A 23,815-nucleotide genomic window follows, 5' to 3' on the forward strand; every position below is an offset into this window, starting at 1 on the left:
TTGTTCCCTTAAGTACTGACTCCGAGTCTTGAACAAGGGGCCCCACCCTCCCATTAGCCTGAGAGGACTCGGTTTAGTGATTGAATCACAAACCAATTGTTCATTATAGGATCAGTGGAACTTAAGAAGCAAAATGTAATCTCGGGGGTAAACAGCTTTTGACCCATTCGTTATTACAAACAACCTGTGAAGGGTTGACTTACTAATAATGGTTATATCGAGCGAACATAATATATCTACAATGAGGGGAGTGCAACTACTGGCTTTAGTGGAGTGATCCGGTAGCTAACGAATGGTGGTTAATTAGGTTAAAGAGTTTAGCCAGTTAATCGCGGATCGTTGGAGCCCATGATTTGTAGGTCCATAAGATCCCCTACTAGCTCCAATTGAACTAAATCTTAGAACAGTGTGACGAACGAATTTGAAGTTCAAATTCGATTTTTGGAGCAAAGTGTTAAATAGATATGATATATTTAACCTAATGTTTAATTGTGAATTAAATATACATAGAGAGAAAATATGAGATATTTAAATAAGATTTAAATATCATAATTATGAATAGTGATTCATATAATAATATTAAATTAAATTAAATTAAATTACTTAATATTAATTTAGTTTTAAATTTGATTATTAGAATTAATTTTGAAATTAAATGGATTTGGTTAAAATTGCATTAAAAGTCAATTTGTTGACTAGGTAAAAAATGCAATGGAAGTCAAATTGTTGACTTTTGATTCTTGAAAGTCAAAAAGTCAAATTTGTTGACTTTGAACTTTGAGAGTCAAACTTTGATCAAGTTAGTGAAAAGATCCAACATTTGTGAGTGGGAAATGCCAACTTTTGCATGGCTAAGTATTGTCTTCATTTGAAGACACTTGTCCCACTAAATCCCACTTTTTGAGTTAGTGGATTTTTTAGTGTCAAATTCCATCAAACTCAACGTTGCATGTTTGAATGTAATGGTCTTTAAAAGGGAGTGTTTAATGCTTTTGAAGAAGACTTGGCCATAGTGGGTTTAGATGAGATTATGTGATAATCTCATCTCTTTTTCTCTCAAAGCTTTAGCTTTTTCCTCTCCAAATTAGTCACTCACCGGATTCCACCATCCCATTCTAAGGACAGAGAATAGTTGGGAAGACTCTCTGGTGGTCTACGAACCGTTCGTGAGGAGATTGGAGTTGATTTGGAGAAGATTCAAAGACTACAAATGTTGTATTCTTTTTCTCCTTTTTCTTATTTTATTGCATGCATGCTTATCTTCATAATTAATCTAATTAGAGTACTTTAGATTCGTTTTTCTTCCATTGCGCATATGTTTGTTCCATCAGCGTCCCTCTCCCACTTACTATGAGCACTTTCCTCATTCACCTTGTTATTGACCCATAAAAACACTTTCTAGAGGGAGGTTGCGCCTAGGGTGACACGAAGTTGAGCATGAATCTCACAGTGTGAACTCATAGGGATGTGAGAGATGAATTTTGATATATCACGTATACCATCATCCTCCCACTAAAGTATTCTAATATTTTTAGGATTTTATTATACTTAAACCCAACTAATGAATTTATCTAAGTCCTTTTATATTTCCTCAATATAACATTTATGTTTTATAATTTGACAATACTTGATTTCATTTATTAAACTCTTTTTAATAAAATCAACCATTTATTGCATGCTTATAAAATATTTTCCCAATTCACCTTCCAGGTCGGTTTCCAGGTGAAGGTGTTCCGTTTTCGTCAACTTAAATACCCCTCCTAGACAAAACCTTCCTTAGACAAAGGTACATTATGGGCAATTATTTTATAAATTTAATCTTTTAATTAAATTTATTTTAATCCTATTAAAAAAAATTAAAGAGATAAACCTATTTATAATTCCATTAGAAATAACATAAGTCTAGGTTGATCACTTTTAAACTATCTAAAATTAATTTGGACCTATGTTTGCATGCGACTTTTGATTATAGATTTTAATCTATCTCACTAAAACTTTAACTCTTTATATTTGAATCTTTATTAAAACCTATAAATTTGCATCTAATGACATCGATTAAATACACAAATATATTTATCTAAGTAATGTCATACTAAATACAAATTCAATTTTCATTTGATAAATATAACACTTATATAAATCATTCATGAAAAACAAGCATTCACATATTGAAGGGCCCTAGATGAGGAGATCTTTGAGCGAAAGTGGATCGTCCCAAATCTCATTTTTACAGAAGTCATAATTTTACAGAGATAGAAAATAATATGCATTTAACAATAAACAATTACAACATTTTTAATAAAGAAATTGCAGAAAAATAAATAGGATTAAAAAAACTCTTACCTTTGAAGAACATTTCTTCAATTGTAAAACCCTCGATCTCCAAATTAGGCACCACCACGAACGCAACCTCGATACTCTCGGCAGAGAATTCATGAGGTGTTGGCTCTGGCTATTTTGGACTTTTTAGGGATGAGATTGAGAGAAAAGAAAAACAGAGGAAGAATGGAGAAAACCTAACAAAAAATATAGAAGGAAAGTGAAGACCAAACTTCCACTCCTGTACGTTGTGCATAGAAAATCATAGGGAGGGAGTTGTATCTCCCTCCCTAAAAATGGTTTATTACTATTAATATTAAAATAAAATTAATAAATTTAATTTAATAATAAACTTTAATATATATATGAAAGAGTAAACTAACACGCAGGGGAAGAAACTAGAATCAATAAGCACTAAAATTACACTTAATTTGAGTTTAAAACATGCATTGAAACAAAATTTTAGAAGAAGGTTTCTAGAATACAATACCTTTGAAAATTCTATTTAATTTTAGCTTCCCTCCACAAATTAGATCTTCAAATCAACAGAGGACCACCACAGAGACATTCTCTACTATTCTCTAACTCAAATTGAGAGATGGAATCTTTGAATTTGAGCTGGATTTAAGTGTGTTCAAGAGAGGGTTTGAGATGGATTTAAGTGTGTTCAAGAGAGGGTTTGAGCTGGAGAGAATTGAGTTTGCATGCATGAATAATATGAAAAATTGAACGTTTTATATGTTCAATTCATGCAAGCACTTAGCATTAATGCAATTTGACACTTTAAATTGCATTAATATTAATGCTTAGATGTGCAATTTAGTGGATTAACCCAACAAAAGTTGGACTATTCCACTACCTAATTTTTAAAAATAAAAAATCGTTTTCAAAATAATAAATCAAAATTGATTTTCAAAAAACCAATTTTAATTCAATTCTTAATTTCTAATTTTGAAAAATGATTTGTTTAAATAATTAATTAAACAAATTCATTTAATTAATTTAAATAATAATAATTTAATATCAAATATTAAATCAATTAAACACTTTATTGATACATGAATCCTATTCATGTATTTTGATGATTAAACCAAATATTGAAATATTATAATCTCTCCGATTACGTTGAATTTCGATAAATTAAACATATAATTGTATCGAATACAATCAAACAAACCATAAATTGAATTTGAATACTTCGAATTCAAAATCCTAATTTCAAATTTGAAAATTTTCAAATCCGCTAATTCACTAATCCAAGATAATTTTACGAGCTAGTAGAGGGATCTTATGGACCTACAGATCATGAACTCCAACGATTTGAGATTAATTGGCTAAACTCTTTAGATTGAATTAATCAATATTCGTTAACTACCGAGACACACCACGATAGCTCGATAGTTGCACTCTCCTCACTGTAGATTTATTTCTTTCTATTTTAACCATAATAAGTAAGTTGATCCTCCACAGGTCGTTCGTAATTAAAGTTAGGTCAAAATTACCATTTTACCCATGTGAATACATCTTGCTCCTTAAGCTCCCACTAATCCTCTATTGAACAATTGATTTATAGCTATGAAGCACAAATACTTCATGTGAGGCAAAGAATCAATATCAGACACGTATCAGATACCGATATTTCCAGATACTTCCTAGATACGTATTTGACACGCGATTTGACATATCTATACTTTCAAATACTTTCTAGATACGTATTTGACACTCAATTTGAGGTAACTATTTTTATGCATACTTTTTTTTTAAAGAAAAAAGACAAGTAACTCATCTAATCTTTCCCAATCTAAAATTAGGCAACCTATTTAAAAAGCTCACTACTCGAGACCACCAAAACTAAAAGAAAAAAAAAAATAACAGACCAAACCCAAGACTAGAATCATCTAATCTTCATCTTCACATTTGAGTCCCCACAAAATCCACCAAAATATAAACCATTTGGATATCTTCAACAATAAGTTCTTCGTTTATCTTCATACTTCTCTCTCTAATATTCTTCTTCTTCTTTGCAATATGAATCACTTTTCTATTGCATTTTATTAACTATTGTACTTCAACAGCTTAGATGTTGCTTTTTTTGTATTGTATTTCAGTGTTTGTATTCTATTTTGTGCTATTGTTATTAATTTGTATGCTAAATTTATCTATATCCTAGATTTTTTTAAAGAAAAAAAGGTATCTTCAATGTATCAGTATCCTTGTTTTTTAGAAATATATATATTAAAAAATATATATAAAAAATGGCGCATCTTTAGACGTATCCGTATCTTAGTTTTTTAGAAATTGACAAATCGTCGTATCCAATCGTATCTGTATCGTGTAGCCGTATCTGTGTCTGTGCTTCATAGATTTATAGTCTAACTTATAAACCACATCCCTCTCGATAATGAGAGGGCGAGGCCCCGTTGTTCAAGACTGGGAATCAGCGCTTAAGAGAACAACCTATCTGCTAACCCTAAGTTGGGTAGGAATGAATTCTATCTCGTAGAACTATGTCCCCTACTATCTATCCAGTCTTATCCCCAAAATGGTAGGCTTATTGAGTAGTGTTGTTGGACTACTCTCACCTATGCAAATAAAAGAACAATCCCAAATAAACAGGAGTTCATAGTTAGCTCAAGATTAAGATCGAGTTACCCTAGGTCATTGAATTTGAAATAGTCAGTTTTAATAGTAAATGATCATTATAAAGAAAAGTGACTATTTCGATATCCGATCTTATGCAAACTCATTGCATAGGATTCGTTTATTGGATTTTTATAACAGAATGCAATATCAACAACAATTTATTGAATAAAATACTTAATAATATATTTATTGATAAATAGAATATGTTAACCGTATTTATGAACGGCGAGTTTAGGACATTCCCAACAATCTCCCACTTGGACAAATACTTCAGTGAGATAAATATACAAATATAATGTTTTACTATGTTGATAAAAATAGAGAAAATACAATAAACTAGAGCATCTATATACCCTTTGATATTCTCCCACTTGTCCTAGATTATGATGCTCGTAGTCCTAATCCGACTAGGTGGCCCTTGAACACTTTAGCTGAGAGGGCCTTCGTAAACGGATCAACAAGGTTATCTTCTGAGGCTATCTTCATGACTATCATGTCTCCTCGATGTACAATCTCCCTAATGAGATGGTACTTTCTTTCGATGTGTTTTTTTACGTTTGTGACTTCTTGGTTCCTTGGAATTGGCAACTGCACCGCTATTGTCGCAATACAAGGTAATGGGCAGATGCATTTGGAACCACTTCCAAATCTGACAGGAACTTGCGCAATCACACTACTTCTTTAGCTGTTTCGCATGCAGCTACATATTCTGCTTCCATCGTGGAGTTAGCTATACAACTCTTTTTTATGCTTCTTCACACTATAGCTCTTCCGTTAAGAGTGAAATCTGATCCTGAAGTAGATTTCCTAGAATCTACATTAGTCTAAGAATCAAAATTAGTGTATCCCGTAAGGATCAAATCCTTAGGTTCATACACAAGTATACAGTCCCCCGTTCTCCGAAGATACTTGAGGATGTTCTTGACAGCAGTCCAATGACTGTGTCTAAGGTTAGATTGGAACCTGCTGACGATTCCAACTGCAAAGCATATGTCAGGACGTGTACACAACATAGCATACATCAGGCTCCCAACTGCCAATGCATATGGAATTCTTTTCATTTCCTCAACTTCTTGAGGTGTCTTAGGACACTACTCCTTCAACAAATGAAGTCCATGTCTAAAAGGTAACATACCTTTTTTGGAATTTTGCATATTATATCTTGACACATCTTGTCAATATAAGATGCTTGAGATATTGCTAAGGTTTCGTTCTTGCGATTTCGAAAAATTTGAATCCCAAGAACATATTGGGCATCTCCCAAATCTTTTATTTGGAATTGTGATGCTAATCATCTCTTCACATCAGCAAAGAAACTTGTCTCACTCCCAATGAGCAAGATATCATCAACGTAAAGGACCAAGAAAGTTATGGTTTTGTTGACTATTTTCTTATATACACAAGGTTCGTCAACATTCTGTTCAAAATCATAAGATTTGATTGCAACTTTCTTCAATGGTCATCTTGATGACAGTATTTTCATGTTTCAAACAAAAGATTCATGTCACTACATTTTGAAGTGTAAAATGACCTCGCAATAATAAACAAAAGATTCATGTTTCAAACAAAACAAACAAAAGATTCATCCTAACACAATTTCTTAGGATTTTTCACCAACACGTGTGTTAGGCATCCCTATATTTTGAAGTGACATAAACTACTTTTACGTCATCTCCATAACTCATGCAGTGTTTCTGAAACACTTTTTGAGTGAACCATGTTAATAATATATACAACAGTCTGTATAGCACTGTATAGCATACCCCCCAAAAGAATTGAGGTAACTGAGTATAACTCATCATTGAACGAACCATGTCTAACAAAGTTCGATTTCTCCTTTCTGCAACACCATTTTGTTGTGGTGTTCCAGGTGATGTAAGTTGGGATTGAATTCCATGATCTATTAAATAGTTCTGGAATTGTAAATCCATATACTCACCACCTCGATCTGATTGAAGTGTTTTAATTCTTTTTCCTAATAAGTTTTCAACTTCAGTCTTAAATTCTCTAAACTTTTCAAGAGTTTTAGACTTGTGACCCATTAAGTAAATATAACCATATCTTGAATAGCCATCAACAAAATTGACGAAATATTCATATCCTCCTTGAGCTTTGACATTCATCGGACCACAAAGGTCTGAATGTATAAGTTCTAGGGGTTCTTTGCCACGAAGACCTTTTCTAGAAAAAGATCTTTTAGTCATTTTTCCTTCAAGATATGATTCATATGACGGTAAAGAACTATATTCTAACTGATTTATATGACTGTATTTTACCAATCTTTCAATCCTGTTGAGATTTATGTGACCAAGTCTAAGGTGCCAAAGATAGGCTTTAGAAGAAATTTTTCATCTTTTATTTTGAGTTTCAGCCGTTTTACACATCTCTATATTTAAACTGGCTTTTTCTTCAGTTGGTTTTAATACATACAAGTTATTTTCAAGTCTAGCAGAAAAAATATGAACACCTCTTGAAAAAACTAACACTTCATTGATTTCAAAAGATACTTTATACATATTTTCTAATAGACAAGATATGGAGATCAAGTTTCTTTTCACTTTCGGTACATACTTTAACAAAATGAAAGATTCTCCAAAATATAACTTGATGTCTCCCACTGCTTCAACTGAAATGACTTCCCCTATTCCCATTTTGAAAGTCATTTCATTTTCTGAGAGTTGATTCCAAGAACTAGTTTCCTGTAGAAAAGTGCAAATGTGGTTAGCGGCGCTTGAATCTAATCTCCAGGTTAAGTGAGAATTTTCCACTAAGCACGTTCCAATTACAAGTAAATCTGATTTACCTTGACTTGCCTTTTCTGCTCTCTTTTCAGCCTGATATTTCATGCAGTTGCGTTTCCAATGTTCATTTTGTCCTTGTTCATTTGAGTAGGTGCTCAAATCAGCATCATTTGCCACCAAATCATCGTAGAAGCAAGGTACTCTAACCGATAAGTACTTGGCTCTCTTTCTTCACAACTTGGGGGATGGAGGAGAGTTAACTATTCAGATATTCATACCCTTTATTTTTCCTGGAAGACCCTGCATTATATCACCAGATCGTGATTTTTAGCCCATCTTTTCCACAATGAAAACATTTTCCTTTAGGAGCATTGGTTTTATTAGTAGCAGGTTTCTTCTTCCCTTTTCCATTCTTCTTCATTTGGATACTTTTATCTTTAGAAGAGGAAGGGGCAAACTTCTTTTTGTTTGAAGGCTTCATTCCTGAAAATGATCCCTTCAGAAATTTTCTCTGTGAAATAACTTTTGCTTCACTTTCTTTTAATTTCATCATCGATTGGTAAGTCTGGAGTTCATCCAGTAGAGTAGTCAGATTGTAATAAATCTTATTAATTACAACATTAGTTCGGAAGGTCAAGAAGCTCTTCGTAAGAGACTCCAAGATCATGCTAACTTGACTGGTCTCATCTATGATAGCATTGTGATCTTCTGTAATGTTAAAGTGGACCATCATGTCCAGGACATGCTCTCTAACATTGTTCTCATCTTTCATGCATGAGTTTTAAACATACTTTATAGCCTCATGTTGTACTGAAGATGATGGTTGCCCGAACATCTCTTGCAACGATGCCATAATTTCACGGGTACTAGGAATGGGTTCATGTTTCTTGTTGAGCACATCAGATATGCTCGCCAAAATGTAGGCTCTCGCCTTCTCATTAGCCCGTGCCCATCTATCATAAGCTTCTCGAACACTTCGGTTAGCATTTGAACTAGGAAAAGGAGGACATTCTTCCGTTAAAATAAACCTCAGATCGTCAACCACTAGTATTGTGCTTATATTATATTTCCAATTATAGTAACTTTCTCCATTGAATTTATAAGAAGCAAGAAGTTGTATAATCGAATTCGACATTGCTGAAAAATAAACAAATTCTATGAAACTAATGCATTTAAATCCAATTTTAGCAAAAGTAATAAAGTACCTATATTTCTTTATTTATTTGCAACGATACTTTTGTGAGTTAGAATAGATGCTACCAAGGGGCAGTCAAATACTCCTTCACTGAAGCAAGATAATCTTGACCAAATACTATATCCAAAATAACTCTTATTCCTATAGTTGTTTGGTTACCGTTTTCGGTCAAGAACTTTACTAACATTTAGTAACTCTTGTAAATATGACCCACCATTTTCAGATCTTATAGAACGGTATGAACATGCCCCCCAATTGGAAGACAATGTTCAAGAGGGAACTATAAAATCCTATTCATTTCTGAAGCTTGGGTTGTTCTGAATCCTATGTTACAACCCTCCGAAAGGATCGTCGCGGTTAACGACTAGCTAGTGCCACCTAAAAACGATAGTAGGTGCAATATAGGAATCTCACGGTTCAAACTAACGGAGGAGACCATAGGATATATTGACACATTTCCTTCACCCACTTACTATGAACTACTTCCCCTATTTACCTTGTTGTTGACCCATGCAAACACTTTCCAAATGGAGCAACCGCGGTAAAAGCGACACGAAGTCGAGCATGGATCTCACAGTGTGAACTCTTGGGGATGTGAGAGCTAAAAACAATATATCGTACATATTGTTAATGTCCCACTGAAGTATTCTAAAAGTTCGGATATTCTTTTACTTATGCATATTCTGGCTAATTTAACTAACCTAAGTCTATATGATAAATCCAAGCATAACGTTAATATTTGGATTTTATCCTACGATGTCTAGGTGTTAAACCAATTTTAAACCTCACACCGATCATGCAAGCTTATAAATCCGATTAAGAACGCTCAACATTTCGGTCACAATCTCTAGGTAGTAGATCTTACGTAAACTGTCAACTTAAATACCTTCAACCTTAGACAGGATTATGAACCGATTGAGTTTGTAATCGAATTTTATAAGATAACGACCTATTTTAACTATTAAAACAAATTCTTAACCTAAGTGAGCATGTTATTTATCTTTATTATGGATTTTAATGTCTAAACCAATTTTATAACAATTTATAAAACAATAGACATGCTTTCAAACCATAACATACATCAAAGGCATTCAAAATTAACATAACACTTATATTAATTTTAAGAAATCCTAAACATGCATACTATATATTATAATTAACTTATAACATAATATTATGCATGCAACATGCTTTCGTATGGTGAGATTTTAAATCTAAATGGCATACTATATGCACAAATATGTTTAATTCAAATATAATACACATCATATACATAAAATAATTAAACAACATCAATATGGTTAACCTTTGGCATCCTAAGCAAGCACAATAATTAAATTATTACAAAATAGGTAAAAAACTACTTCAAAACTGTTATGGACCGCACAAATTGACTCGAATCGGACCTAAACCGCCCAAATCGAACCACCAAGCCTTCAAAAGATGCTCAACTGATCCAATGATGGTTGAACCGGACCGGAATGGTTGAAAACCGGTCGAACCGGAACTTCCATATGAACCGGTTCCAAAGTGCGCATTACTGAGCTAGGATGAGCAGCGTTGCAACGCTCTGAAGATAGCGTTGCAACGCTGCCTGGACAGAAGTTGTTCTTCAGTTTTCTGCTACAGAGCTTGCCTTCTTCAATTTTCAATTACAACCTAATTTGGACTCTATTGACTCTAATAAAATTACAGACTCTAAAGCACACATATAAACTCATCAATCAAGAGCCAATTACAAATTAAACTTCATAACTAAAGAGAAAACTCAAACTTAAACTCAAACTAACAATAATTGAGTACTTAAATCATAAACTAACAATAATTGAGTACTTAAATCATACTCTGATACCAACTGAAAGAGTAAACTTACATGCAGTAGAAGAAATCATAATCAATAAGAACTCTAATTACACTTAATTTGAGTTAAAAACATGCATTGAAACAAAATTTCTGAAGAGAGTTTCTAAAATACAATACCTTTGAAGATTATCTTCAATTTTATTTTCCTCTACGAATTAGATCTTCAAATCAACAGAGGACCACCATAGAGATCTTCTCTACTACTCTCTAACTCAGATTGAGAGGTGGAATATTTGAATTTGGGTTAGATTCGAGTGTGCTCAAGAGAGGATTTAAGTTGGAGAGAATTTTCAGAATTTTTCAGAGAATTGAATTTGTATACACTAATAATCTGAAAACTTGAACATTTTATATGTTCAATTCATGCAAGCACTTAGCATTAATGCAATTTAACACTTCAAATTGCATTAATATTAATGCTTAGGTGTTTAGTTTAGTGGATTAATCCAATTTCTACTTTTTAAAAATAAAAAATTATTTTCAAAATAATAAATCAAAATTGATTTTCAATTTTTTTTTTAATTCAATTCTTAATTTCTAATTTAGAAAAATGATTTATTTAAATAATTAATTAAATAATATTTAATTAATTAAAAAAATAATAATTTAATATCAAATACTAAATCAATTAAACACCTAATTGATACATGAATCATATTCATGTATTTTGATGATTAAACCAAATATTGAAATATTATAATCTCTTTCTGATTACGTTAAGTCTCGATTAATTAAACATATAACTAAATCGAATACAATCAAACAAATCCTATATTGAATTTGAATACTTCAAATTCAAAATTCTTATTTCGAATTTGAAAATTTTCAAATCTGCTAATTCTAATCTAAGATAATTTTACGAGCTAGTAGAGGGACCTTATGGACCTACAGATCATGAGCTCCATCGATTTGAGATTAATTGGCTAAACTCTTCAGATCGAATTAATCAATATTTGTTAACTACCGAGACATACTACTATAGTTCGATAGTTGCACTTTCCTCAGGCGTTCTCCCACTGATACTCCATTGAACAATTGGTTTATTAGTCCAACTTATAAACCATATCCCTCTCGATCATGAGAGGGTAGGGCTCCACTGTTCAAGACTGGGAATCATTGCTTAAGAGAACAATCTATCTACTAACCCTAAGTCGGGTAGGAGTGAATTTCATCTTGCAGAAGTCCCCAGTAATCTATCCAGTCTTATCCCCAAAATAGGAGGCTTATTGAGTAGTGTTGTTGGACTACTCTCACCTATGCAGATCAAAGGATAATCCCGAATAAACAATAGTTGATAGTTAGCTTAAGATTAAGATCGAGTTACCCTAAGTCATTGAATTTGAAATAGTCAGTTTTAATAGTAAACGGTCGTTATAAAGAAAAGTGACTATTTCGAGGTCCGATCTTATGCAAACTCATTACATAGGATGCCTCCACTCACATGTCTCCACATGAATGATCTTGGGATCACATCATTTGTATCAATATATAAAATTGGCCGCATCCAATAGTGTCACTAGCATGAGGTACCCAATCTCGTCCATATACTTATAGACTATTTTGGCTATATACTAAAACTTGATCATCTTTTATGTCACCACATAAAGTTAAAGTATTCATATTATAGTCATAGATTCATTTATGGATTTTTATAACAGAATGCAATGTCAACAATAATTTATTGAATAAAATACTCAATAATACATTTATTGATAAATAGAATATGTTAACAATATTTACGAACTGCAAGTTTCGAACATTCCCTTTATATTTGTTAATAATACATATTTTATTACATAATTTTAAATGAATTTTATATTTATTAATAATACATATTTTATTACAAAAATGAAATGTTTGTACATTACAATTACAAACTATAGGATTCTACGAAATTTAGAACATCAACCAACACATATATCATTCCACTATTTATTATAACAATTTTAATATATAGTATGATGTATGGACATGCTTAGGTTAATCATACATCACTAACATAACACTTATATCATGACGCATGAGCATACTAATTTAAATCATGCATCTATAAAATATAAACCTTTTATATTTGTTTAAGAAGCATGTATCTGTTTATCCTAAGGTTGACAATTTTGAATCTATGTGACATATAATATGCAATATGAATTCAAATATTCATTTAAACACCCATCTAGTGCATAATTAAATTAAATTAAATAACAAAAATTGGGGCACCTTAATGCAAAATTAATTGATTAAATTAATATAACTTTTATATTAATTTAATTAATTAATAATAAATTAAATAATACAAAGGTAATTAGACCAAAAAGCAGCTGCAGCCGAAGGTCCTCGCACGCGTCGCCTGCACTCCGTCAAACCTCAGAGCATTGCAACGTTGAGGGCAGTGTTGCAACACTGTGATTGCTTCACAATGCGTATGCCTTTGAGCGTTGCAACACTGCGATAGTAACGTCGCGACGCTAAGGGACAAAATACTCCTGTTCTGCACATTTTTGGCTCCAAACTTGCCTCAAACATCTCCATTTCTTCTCCATCGCCTCAGCAACTGTTGCTCTTTCGATCGACATGGACTTCCAGACTCGAAGCAAGAATTAAATTTTCCAAAAAAAAAAAAAAAAAAAGGCCCTTATAACTTAATCAAATTAGAAGTATTCTAATGCCAAAATCGAAAATATCCAATTTTGCAAACCGACATTCAAACATTTCAAATGTTGAATATTAAACCCACCTCTAAATTGATTTTGTTTCAAAAAATATGAAGAACGTTGGTGCAAGAAATTGGCTTTGATACCAATGAAGGGATTGAATCCTACTGTTTTGTGTGAGAACGCTTTGCATCCCGCAATTCGTTTTTTATATAAACACATTCATTTTACCAAAACAGAATATAAACATGTAATTTAGCTTGCTTTGGGAAAATATTAGAATCATTCTTACCCTTGTAGATTCCCAAGCTTTACGAATAATCCTCTTGAAGTTCCAACGAACGGCTCCTCCAACGATCTTGATCATGAACGATTTCTTGAACAATCTCAAACACTACCACGAGAGTAACCTCGTCATTCTCTAGGATTCTAATAGAGAGATAGGTGGTATCCAACTATTGGGAGAGACAGAGGAGAAAAGGATTTTAGTGAGTAGAAAGGATTCTCTTTGTGACTCAGGGAAAATTTTGCATTATAACACTTGTGTATTGTGTATTTTCCACAATTAATTAATGAAATCACACTTATTTAATTTAATTTACACATTAATTAAATAACTGTTTATACATTAAATTTAATTTAATGTGTGTGTGTGTATATATATATATATATATATATGATTATCATAAATATCCTATGTATATGTGCAATACCTCTCTATTAATTAATTTATTGTGAATTTAATTTACTTGAATTAATTAATTGAAACTTATTCAAATATTATTTTCCAATTTATTTTGAATTATAGATCATATCCATAATCAATTATATATTAATCACATTAATATATAGTTTCCTCAAATTGCTTTGAACAATTCAAACCATCCTTTTAAATATCCTCTAATGAGCTAACAAGGGGACCTAGTGGATCTGTAGATCAGAAACTCCAACGATATGAGATTAATTGGTTAAACACATTAACCAAGTTAATCAATATTCATTAATTGTGGGTACACTTCACTAAAGACCCATAGTTGCACTCTTCTCACTACAAATATATTTTTGTATTCATTGATATAGACCAATAACAACAAGTTAGTCCTTCACAAGTGTTCGTAACTCCAACTGGGCCAAATTACTATTTTACCCTTGGGTTACCTCTAATTCCTTAAGCACCAGTGCTTCTCTCATGAACAACCTGTTTATGGTCCAACCAATAAACAGAAACTCCTCTCGAGCCAATGAGAGGGTAGGCATATTTGATCGGTGAACTGGCCACCCTCATCCATACAAATCAAAGGACAATCCCTTGTGAACAGAAATTTATAATATACTCAGAATTAAGTCTAAGTTGCCTAAGTCATCCTACTAAAATAGGAACCTAACTAGTTAATGGTGTTACATCTAGTGGTTACTATTTCGTGGTCCAGTCTTATGCAAACTCATTGTGCTAATAGAAGAAGAATAATAACTAAATTTTTCCAAGTTGTTTATTATTAACCCACTGTATTTACTTTAAAACATTCTATCAGAAGAAGAATAATAACTAAATTTAAAATAAATTGATTTTTAGTTTGATATTTTTGCTGATACCATATTCAAAGTTAATAGGTTTCTATTGATGTTTTTATTTATATCCTTTTTAAATTTTAACTAACATTTTAAAATTACACACATGAAATCATTCAAACAACATATATTGAAACTTTGAAAATAAGGAAGACATAACAATAAAATGAAAAAGGTCTTAAAATAAAATTTTAAAATTGACAGGCACATGAAAGTATTCAACCAAATTTCTAATTTTTTGGTGTGAGATGACAAGGGTCTTCCTAGAAATAAGTTTAGGTACTTTGATATTTTTCTATACATTTTTTGTCCACTATATAATTTCTTTGAAAATTTTAACCATCAAATATTGACTAAAACCTAATTGGCCAAATTGTTTTATAATATGAAAGTAGTGTTTTGTTTTAATGTACATATATTGCATTTTAAGTTGATATTTATATATTAGTTACTGAGTTGTTGTAGGTAGGTTAAATAAGTCCCGAAACTATCGTTACAGACCAACTCTAAATTATGTCTAACTTGTAGACTACTATAATAAATTTTAGACAATCCTAAAAATTGTAGACTATAATATCAAATTTTATGCAAATCCAAATATGTCACGTATTATAATACTAATGTCGACTTTTGTCACTATTACGTAGAGACATTTATAATGTGTCAACTAGAATATCTAGTTGCATACTTTAGTTTTTTTATAGGTAGTAAAGGGTTATATGAGGGGACCTTATATCATAACCTCTGCGTCCTAACTCCCCAAAAAAATCATTCACTTCAACGTTCATTATTGGTTTTGACTACCTTTATTCTGAAAATATATATAGATGGGAAAACACAAATTCTATGTCGTTTTCATTGGTCGTATCCTAGAGATCTACCTATATTGGCACGAATGTCATGGACAAGTCAGTGGGTACAAGGGGCATTATACAAGTCATATGAAACATTCGATGAAGCGGAGCATGCATATAGGTCTTACAGTACACACACATTGGACAAGTTAGTAACCAGGGCGTAGGACAATGTAGTACAATTATTGCAACTGTAATATGCTTTATTTTTGGGATGATCGTAATGTATACATGACTCGAGATAGTCGAATATGAGTGATATACTAGGTTATCACGACTTGTTATTTTGTAACTAAACCCAAATTCACTTATTTTAAGCGTAATTCATTCTTTCAGGAACTACAACTTCCCTCATTACCCTAGTAAGATGGAGACTATTCAGAAGCTGTTTAAAATCATAACAAGTATTACTGAGTCTCAAAGACAATTATTCTTCACTTTGGCAACACTACTTAACAATAATAGAAGGATAAAACAACAACTAACAAACATTAGACATTACATTCGACAATTGACGTTCTTCTGCCTCATTTACGAGAGTGATTTATTGTGTCGTGAGAGTACTCGGATGGATAGAAGGACGTTTATGATTTTATGCAACACGATTAACACAACGGGATGTATGGAGCCAGGTAGATGTGTTGGTATTGAAGAGATGGTAGCAATGTTCCTATATATTCTTGCTCATGATGTAAAGAATAGAGTAGTGCACACACATTTTTTTAGATTTGGCGAGACAGTTTCGAGATATTTCGATGTAGTTCTTAGATCAGTAATACAGCTACACACAGTGTTGTTGAAAACCCCCAAACCAGTTACAAGTGCATGTACACATGGATGATGGAAATGGTTTAAGGTAGAAAAAGATCCAGTAACGTTCTATTAATGCATCCGAAATAAATTGTGTTGACATCTTTTCGAATTATTGTGATTGAACAATTTCAATAGAATTGCCTAGGTGCATTGGACGACACGTACCTGAAAGGGAATGTCAGTGCCGTAGATCGACCACGATATAGGATGAGGAAGGGGGAAATCACCACAAATATTCTTGCGATATGTGACCAAAATGGAGAATTCATCTTCGTTATGCCAGACTAGGAGGGCTTGATCGCCGACTCTAGGGTCTTGAGGGATGCAGTTGTGAGACCGCATGGATTGAGGGTTCCAAAGGGTATAAAAATCATTCACATACATAAGCAATCTTTAGTTTCTCCATTAATAGACATATATTACAATCCCAAAAATGGTCTAGGGTACTACTGCTTGTGCGATGCTGGCTACCTAAATGCTGAAGGATTTTTGGCTCCATATGAGGAACACTACCATCTCTTAGACTAGTGTGGCATGGGCAACACATCGACAATACCGAGAGAATTTTTCAACATGAAGCATTCGTCGACAAGAAATTTTATTGAGCGAGCATTCGAATATTTGAAGGGTCGATGGGCAATTCTTAGGGGCAAATCCTTCTACCCGTTACAGGTCCAATGTCGAACAATAACTGCGTGTTGCCTGATTCACAACTTAATCACAAGCGAGATAAGGATTGGTGCTTCACTTGATGATTCGCTGGATGAGATTCTGCTTCTATTGTTATAGAGGGAAAGAATATTGAATTTATTGAGACCTCGGACGAATGGACCAAATTTAGAGATGATTTGGCTGTCGAAATATCTTTTCAATGGCAAAGATCATGATTAAGTTTTCTAAAGAAAGACATATTTGAACATCTTATCTATTTGTTGAACAATATTCCCGTGCTTCATTTATGTCGTGAACATTTTTAATTCAACTATTTCAATTCATGGTTTTAGTGTTCGAGGGTCACCTAGTAGGACTAAGTCTACGAGTTTTGTATCACTAGGGCAAGTGGGAGAATTGATGGGTATTGTGATGCCTTAATTTATTGTATTTGTACATTTTATTCTCTCCATGTAAACTCAACATTGTATATATTTGTATATATTAATCCACTGGAGTTTTAGTCCAAGTGGGAGTATTGTTGGGTTTTATGTCCTAAAACTCGCAGTTTGTAAAATGATAAACATTTTCTATTATCAATATACTTGTTATTGATCTCATAAATTGTATGAAAGTCTAAATCCAATAAACTAAGACCCATGACTATTGTATGAGTACTTGAACTTTATGTGGAGACATAAGAGTGGATCAGGTTCGAGTAAATAATCAAAATGATCTATGGTACATGAATGAGGTTAAGTACCTTATTCTGGTAACACCATTGGATGCGGCCAACTCTGTAGTTGTTACAAAGAGTTGTAAAGTGCTACATACGATGTGATCCTAATTCGTACATGTTATGACACGAGGAGTTGAGGCGTCCTATGCAATGAGTTTGCATAAGATCCGGACCAAGAAATAAGTCACTCTTACTTTATAATGCTGTTTACGGTTTAAAACTGACTATTTCACCTAGATGATCTAGGTAACTCGATCTTAATCCTAAGCTAGTTATGAACTCCTGTTTATTCGGGATTGCTCTTAGATTTGCATAGTTGAGGGTTGGCTCAACAGCGCCGGCTCAATAAGACCCCCATTTCAGGGGTAAGACCGGATAGATAGCTGGGGACATAGGGTGTAAGACAGAGTTCACGCCTACCCGATTTAGGGATAGGAGAAAGGTTGTTCTCTCAAGTACTGAATCCAGGTATTGAACAATGAGCCCACCCTCTCACTGGGCTGAGAGAGTTTGGTTTAGTGATTGGATCACAAACCAGTTATTCATTCGAGGATCAGTATGGACTTGAGGAATAAGACGTAATCTCGGGGGTAAAACAAATATTTGACCCAGCCGTTATTACGAACAACCTGTGAAGGGTCGACTTGCTGATTATGGTTAAATCATATGGACATAATATATCTATAGTGAGGGGAGTGCAACTATGGGCTTTAGTGGAGTGACCCATTAGTTAACGAATGGAGATTAATCTGGTCTAATGAGTTTAGCCAATTAATCTCGGATCGTTGGAGTCCATGATCTGTAGGTCCACGAAGTCCCCCTACTAGCTCGTAACGGATTAGCTCTAGAATAGCGTGATAAGTTAATTTGAAACGTTCAAATTAGAATTAAGGGAATTAGTAATTATATGAGATATAATTATATGTTTAATTTTAGAATTAAACGGAATAGGAAAATTTATATATTTAAATATGATTTAAATATATAAAGATGGATATGTGTTAAAATTAATTTAATATTTGATATTAAACTAATTAAGTTTTATTTAATAATTAATTTATGAAATTAATTAATTTTTCATTTTTAAAATCAAAATAGATTTATTAAATCAAATTTTTATTTTTAGATAAAATTGAAAAAGAAAACAAAAACACATTTAAATGGAAAAATGAGTTTTTCCATTATCTATCACTTAATTAGCTCACTCATGAAGCAACTATTTTGCCTTGTCTTCTCCAAGCATGAGCTGCAACTCATGCATCTCTTCTCTTTGCATGTTGATCTGCAATATAGTGAGAAGATTGGAGTGAAAATCGGGCATGCAATCTACAGAATTTTGAGAGAAAATTCAGTTTGAAGAAATGTTCTTCAACAAAGGTTGCTTGCAGTGAGCTATTCTCCTTCATCCTTTGATTTAAGCTTGTTTTGAGTCCCACAACTCAATCTAGAGCACCAAAAGAATAGTGGGGAAGATCTTGAGATGGTCTACAACAAGATATGGAGAAGATTGCAGCTGGAGATGGAGCTTTGAAGAAGTTCTTCAAGAGGTATGTCTTGAAACCCATTTTTTCTGCAGAAGCATGCTTTATATTATGCCAAAATTAGTGAATTTGAATGCTTAGACGATCCTTGTTCTTTCGTTGCGATTAATACAATCCTACAGTTAGTTATTATATTTATTTATAATTAAAACAATTATATAATAATTGTTGGTAGTTTCTCCTTAACCATGCGTGAAAGTGGGAGGTTATATTTAGTTTTCATAACTGAAGGATAAAATGAAAAATGTTTTCATTTTGTAGCGTATCACTTCATTAAGTACACTCCTAATCGTTTAGCTCACGAGAGACTACACGACAGTCTTTAATTGTTTGTCTAAACGATTGTGTACATGTGCCATTCTCTAAACGATCGTGTAGCTTTTTGCTAAACGATCGCATGGAAAGCGAGATTCTCTAAACGATCGTGTAAATGATCACGCTTGTTTTCCTAAACATTTGTGCACTTGCTGAGTTTTACTAAACGATCAAGTACCACAGTCTATATGATAGACAAATCACTTTCCCACTTGCTTAGTCGTATAGTGCGATCTAGTTTCCTCTAAACCGCTACCAAATTCATAACAGAGCTCACACCTCCTGGATTTTCACTCCGAGAATACCAAGGTTACTAATGGTGGTGTTCGAGAGGTTGCTTGTTTGTGGAGAAGTTTGTTCGTGATTGACCAGACAATTGAGTAGACGATCGTAGCGATAGCGAGAGGTGCTGGTCCAAGTCTTCACAAGAGTGAGAGATCTGTGGAAGAAGAGTTCTTCAAAGGTAAGTCTTTCACTCCTTTTGTATTTAATTACTAAAGCATGTTGTAAGTTTGTTAAAGATGCACAACTAATTTGTATGTTTGTGAATGTTTGTAATTCTGTTACAATGAATTTGAATCGATTGTGCTTCCGCTCATGGATTCTCTGTGTAACACTCCGTACATTTTTTTAGTAATAATGTAATTTCAATAACTTTATTATTTGAAATTTTAGTAATTGTTATTAGTTGGAGGGCATTTTTGAATTTTTTGACTTATAGTATAAGTGCAAGAATTTAATGTTGGCGTGAAATTATTCAATTTGAAATTCAAATTGAAAATTAATGGCATGAATTAATTTTATTTTGAAACGGAAAGGAATTTAATAGTATAAAACGGAAAGGAATTAAATGTAATTATATTTACTTCCTCTTTTGTTTTATTATTATTATTGTTTTTTTTATTTATAAAAATTCAAACCCCACCCCCTTTTCTTCCTCATGTTCGTGAGCCCGTCCAACGCTGCCCGAAGTCGCCGTGTCAGTTTCTTCTTCATGACCTCCGTCCACCACTACTTAAGCATCATTCGCTTTTGCCGTCACTGGATATATCGATTTGGGTAAGATTTCTGCCTTTTGGGTTTGTTTTTGGTTGATTGTTGAATACTCATTTACTTTTGGCATCAATTGGTTGATACCCATTGTGTTTCAACTTTGGATTCAAGTTTGTGAAGGTATTGAGGTGTTGTTCAATGAAGTTGGAGTTTGTTTTAGCGAGTTTTGGTAAGTTTTATGCTTTGATTACCCTCTTGTGGATTAATTTTGGTAAAGTCATTTGGAAGTGGTTTTTTGACGAAGCTACATATGGATAATTTATTTGAGACATTGGTAGTGAAGTATGTATTTGATTCAAGCTTTAATCATGTAAGCCTAATTTCAAATTATGATTAGGGGGTTGATTCAAGAATTTCATTCAAGATGAAGAAGAGTTTGGTTTGCTAATTATTTGGACTTAAAATTGGAGGTTTGGAAGGTGAATTTGAATTGGACCTTAGGTAAGGTTATCTGAAAATATTTTGTAATATTTGGGTGTTTGGAATTTGGCCTTAACTATTAATTTTAAAGCTTGGCTTATATTTAGGCTTGATTAAGGATTCAAGAATTTCACAAAGATTCAATTGCTTTTTGGTTCGACCTAAAATCAAGGTAAGTAATCTTACTACTGGAACTGCCCACGGACCAGGCATTAGATGTATGCTAGCATGCTAAATGAAAGTTATGGTAGAATAACAACATGAAAGATTGAAAGTATAATATGATTAAAGTATGTTCTGTTACGAGATCCGAATTATTTATTTATGCACATAGACACTTGAATGCTAGTATGAGATGGTATGTGCTTCCATGGTTTATTTGATCTGATGATGTTGAGGTATACATGTATGTTGTAGAACCATGATGTTGAGGTATATGTGTATGTTGTAGAGCCATGATGTTGAGGTTTATATGTATGTCATAGATCCATACAATGATGATTATGATGTTGAGACTGTGCAAATGTCTTTACTGATCAATTAGATGCTCATTAGATTTTGTGTTTCCTTCAGGATTCACCAGTTTTTATTTCCTTCGGGATTCATAAGTTTGTGCTTCCTTCGGGATTCACCAGTTTGTGCTTTCTTTGGGATTCACCAGTTTGTGCTTCATTCGGGATTCACTAGTTTGTGTCTCCTTCGGGATTCACTAGTTTGTGTCTCTTTCGGGATTCATCAGTTTGTGTCTCCTTCAGGATTCACCAAAGGTAGTGGACATACTTAACTACAGTAGGATAGGACTCAGTCTCCTTCTTATTTCATATGCATATGTGTCCCATGAGGACTAAAGTAGTTATATGTTTCACCAGAGGTGGGTATCTAGAGGACATAGATGCCCAGCATGACCCCAGTAGTGGGGTTACTTACTGAGCATTTTATACTCATTCTTTCTCATGTTGTTGTTTCAGGTAAGGGTAGAGATGCACTGATGATGGACAAACGGAATTCGTGATCGAGCCACTGGGACTAGTTTTTACGCTTCCGCATCATGAAATTTAGAATTCTTTTCATGTTTCTCTTAACTTTTAGTTTTGATGTTTAAAACTTATTTTTAAAAATCGTTTTTCAGATTATTTATTATCCTTTATGATTTATGGGTACCCTACTATTGTTTTAATATTTGAAATTAATGAAAGTCTTTTGAACTTACCTTATTTAATTAGCATTTATTTCACCATAACCGAGTGTCGTTTTGAGTTCCATGCATGCATGTATTTAGTTATTGAATGGGTCGTTACACTCTGTGATAAGAGTTCCTTCACCATCTGTGTCACAATGGAAGTTAAATTAGATATTTGAAATCTTAATTCTTTTACTTCAGAATTAGCAACTGAATTAGATTCAGAAGCTGTGGCTCCAAAATTTTTGTTGTTTTCAGCCATGCATGAGATTAATTCCTGAGCCTCCTTGGGCGTCTTTTCAATAAGAGCGTCTCTAGCAGCTGTGTCAATGGTGCTCCTATCATTGGCAAGCAAACCACTATAGACACACTGAATCAACAATTGGTCATAAATTGGTTAATGGGAAAAACTGGCACATAAACATTTGTATTGTTCCCAATATTTAGATAATGATTCACCAATAAACTGTTTAATCCCATAAATATCCTTTCTTATTGAATGGGTTCTAGAAGCCAATTTTTTTTTTCAAGATTTTTTTTAAAAAATCATTCCAAGTAGTTATCGATCGTGGAGCCAAGTAATACAACCAATCCTTAGTGTCATCCTGTAATGAAAAAGGAAAAGCCCTAAGGTTCAATTGTTTTTCTATAACTCCATGGGGTCGCATACTCACACAGACCATATGGAAGTCCTTGATGTGTTTATAGGGGTTCTCCCTTGCATTCCCTCTGAAGGTAGGTAATAGATTAATCAGCCTTTGCTTGAGCTCAAATGGTATAGTGGTTGGTGGAAAGACGATGCATAGAGGCTATTGGTCCATGTCTGGTTCTGCCAGTTTCCTAAGAGTTTTCTCATGAATTTCCTCTCACATTACTCTTGTCATATCATTAGCAACTTGTTGGTTTTCTTCTTCTAGTATTTCTCCTTTACGCCTCCTTCGGATTCTCTTCTCCTCTTGGTCAATATCTATAATAAAAACGAAATATGGACTCCCAGAGGAGTGGGTCATAAACAAAAAATAAGCAGTAACACACTTTTTTATTTTATTTTATTTGGAATCCAAAAATTTTCCTAGGCTAATTGCCAAGTCTCCCCAACAGCAGCACCAATTTATTTGCAGGTCTGTCACAGGCCCCGAACAAAGGAAGTTTTTGTTTTTGTTTGTTTCACCGACTCAAGACTTATACCTCAAATGTAGTAAAATGGTAAGATCGGGGTCAAATCCATAGAGAGACTAATGATTAGCTAGGCTAATTTAAGAATTCTA

At 33.2% G+C, this 23,815-nt stretch overlaps 1 long non-coding RNA gene across 3 annotated transcripts; it reads left to right on the forward strand.

Moving 5' to 3' along the window:
* Positions 1-1,708: 1,708 nt before the first annotated feature.
* LOC120090231 (uncharacterized) lies at positions 1,709-22,574 on the forward strand. 3 transcript variants are annotated; one of them, XR_005485459.2, is made up of 8 exons: positions 1,709-1,786; positions 19,332-19,585; positions 20,165-20,953; positions 21,059-21,116; positions 21,285-21,388; positions 21,475-21,539; positions 21,941-22,134; positions 22,336-22,574. It is a non-coding gene; the product is annotated as an uncharacterized LOC120090231 (long non-coding RNA). The 3 variants fall into 3 exon arrangements; XR_016524535.1 differs by having other exon boundaries at positions 19,487-19,585; XR_016524536.1 differs by lacking the exon at positions 19,332-19,585 and having other exon boundaries at positions 1,722-1,786.
* The last annotated feature ends 1,241 nt before the right edge of the window (positions 22,575-23,815 follow it).

Source organism: Benincasa hispida, chromosome 11, assembly GCF_027475165.1.
Source record: "Benincasa hispida cultivar pf3 chromosome 11, pf3_genome.v1.1, whole genome shotgun sequence".
Classification (NCBI taxonomy): domain Eukaryota; kingdom Viridiplantae; phylum Streptophyta; class Magnoliopsida; order Cucurbitales; family Cucurbitaceae; genus Benincasa; species Benincasa hispida.